This window comes from Hordeum vulgare, chromosome 1H (genome assembly GCF_904849725.1).
Source record: "Hordeum vulgare subsp. vulgare chromosome 1H, MorexV3_pseudomolecules_assembly, whole genome shotgun sequence".
NCBI lineage: Eukaryota > Viridiplantae > Streptophyta > Magnoliopsida > Poales > Poaceae > Hordeum > Hordeum vulgare.
This window is the reverse complement of record NC_058518.1, coordinates 23,802,063-23,804,875: the sequence shown is the minus strand read 5'-3', so window position 1 is coordinate 23,804,875 and position 2,813 is coordinate 23,802,063.

Sequence of the window (2,813 nt, the reverse complement as noted above, 5' to 3'; positions counted from 1 at the left end):
AACGTAGCGTATGATCATGTCAGTTTATTGCTGCTTTTTTCTTTATGTCAATGTATCTGTTCCTATGACCATGAGATCATGCAACTCCCGGACACCGGAGGAATACCTTGTGGGTTAGCAAATGTCGCAACGTAACTGGGTAAGTATAAGGTGCTTTACAAGTATCTCCAAAGGTGTCTGTTGGGTTGGCATGGATCAAGACTGGGATTTGTCACTCCGTGCAACGAAGAGGTATCTCGGGGCCCACTCGGTAGTACAACATCACAACAAGCCTTGCAAGCAATGTGACTGAGGACTTAGTTACGGGATCTTGTATTACTGAACGAGTAAAGAGACTTGCCGGTAACGAGACTGAACTAGGTATGGAGATACCGACGATCAAATCTCGGGCAAGTAACATACCGAAGGAGGGAACAACATACGGGATTAACTGAATCCTTGACATAGAGGTTCATCCGATAGATATCTTCATAGAATATGTGGGAGCCAATATGGACATCCAGGTCCCGCTATTTTTTATTGACTAGATAGTGTCTCAGGTCATGTCTGCATAGTTCTCGAATTCGCAGGGTCTGCACACTTAAGGTTCGGTGACGTTTCGGTATAGTTGAGTTATATGTGTTGGTGACCGAAGTTTTGTTCGGAGTCCCGGATGTCACGAGGAGTTCCGGAATGGTCCTGAAACGAAGATTGATATATAGGAAGTTGGTATTGGGATTCCGGAATGTTTTCGGGCATTGCCGACAGTGTACCGGGAGTGACGAATGGGTTCCGGGGGCCCACTGGATGGGCCCACCACACCCCAAGGAGTCCATGTGGGTTTATTGGATGACATTAAGGCATAATGGGCTGACAAAGTCATCCAAGAAAAGCCCATGAGGAAAAAGTGAAAAATCCAAAAGAGGTGGGAAATTAAGTAAGGGGTCCTAATCCAAGTGGGATTAGAGGAGGACTCCTCCCTCCTCCACTTCGGCCGACCCAAGGGCTCCTCCCTTGTGGCGCAAGGCCTGCCCCTCCCTCCTCCTATATATACTAGAGGTTTAGGGTTGTTTGAGACACAACTTGGCCACGTGTTGTCCTCTCCTCTAGATCGTAGTTCTTCCTCTAGATCAGTTTTCTACGGAGCTCGGTCGGAGACTGATAACCCACAAGTATAGGGGATCGCAACAGTTTTCAAGGGTAGAGTATTCGACCCAAATTTGTTGATTCGACACAAGGGGAAGCCAAAGAATATTCTCGAGTATTAGCAGTTGAGTTGTCAATTCAACCACACTTGAAATACTTAGTATCTGCAGCAAAGTATCAGTAGCAAAGTAGTGTGATAGCAACAGTAGCAGCAGTGACAGCAGTAGCGGTAGCAGTAGAAGCAGTGACAGCAGTAGCGGCAAAGTAACGTAGCAAGGACCAGTAGGAAAACTCATAGGCATTGGATCAGTGATGGATAATTATATCGGATGACATTCATCATGCAACAGTTATAACATGGGGAGATATGTAACTAGCTCTAGTTTGTCAATGTAATGTACGCATGCATTCCGTACGAACTATTTTCCATCCCTCCCGTTGCAGCGGGGTCCTAATGGAAACAACGGGATATTAATGTTCTCATTTTAATAGAGAACCGGAACAAAGCATTAGCACTTAGTGAATACATGAACTCCTCATACTATGGTCATCTCCGGGAGTTGTTCCGGCTATTGACACTCCGGGGTTGCCGGGTCATAACAGATAGTAGGTGACTACAACATGCAAGAGAGGATCAAGAACACACATATATTAACGAGAACATAATAGGTTCAGATTTGAAATCATGGCACTCGGGCCCTAGTGTAAAGCATTAAGCATGGCAAAGTAGTAGCAACATCAATCTCAGAACATAGTGGATACTAGGGATCAATCCCCATCAAAACTAACTCGATTACATGATAGATCTCATCCAACCCATCACCGTCCAGCAAGCCTACGATGAGATTACTCACGAACGATGAAGCGAATCATGGAATTGGCGATGAAGGAAGGTTGGTGATGACGATGGCGACGATCTCCCCTCTCCGGAGCCCAGAATGGACTCCAGATCTGCCCTCCAGAGGAAGAACAGGGGGTGGCGGCACCTCCGTATCGTAAAACACAATGAACTCTTCTCCTTGATTTTTTTTCGAACGAAAGGGAGTAAATAGAGCTGGAGTTGGAGGCGGCGGAGCCCCGAGGGCCCCACAAGCCTGCTAGGCGCGGCCAGGGGGGCCCGCGCGTCCTGGGCTTCTGGGCTCCTCGCTCCACACCTCCGGTTGATTCTTGCGCCAGTATGTTTTATATATTCCACAAAAAATACTAGTAAATTTCCAGGTCATTCCGAGAACTTTTATTTCTGCGCAAAAACAACACCATGGCAATTCTGCTAAAAACTGCATTAGTCCGGGTTAGTTCCATTCAAATCATGCAAATTAGAGTCCAAAACACGGTCAAACGAGTTTGGAATAGTAGATACGATGGAGACGTATCAACTCCCCCAAGCTTAAAGCCTTGCTTGTCCTCAAGCAATTCAGTTGACAAACTGAAAGAGACAAAAGAAAAACTTTTACGAACTCTATTTGATCTTGTTGTTGCAATTATGTCTAACTCATATTCAGAATTTCAGCAAGATCATAAGCTAACCACATAAGCAATGACATTTAGGTCACAAGATGTACTCATATCAATGGCATAATCAACTAGCGAGCAATAATGATAAGTTTCAAACGTCAACACTTTAATCGAAGCAATCATGAAGCAATATGAACAGATGGTATCTCGCTAGCACTTTGTGAGACCACAAA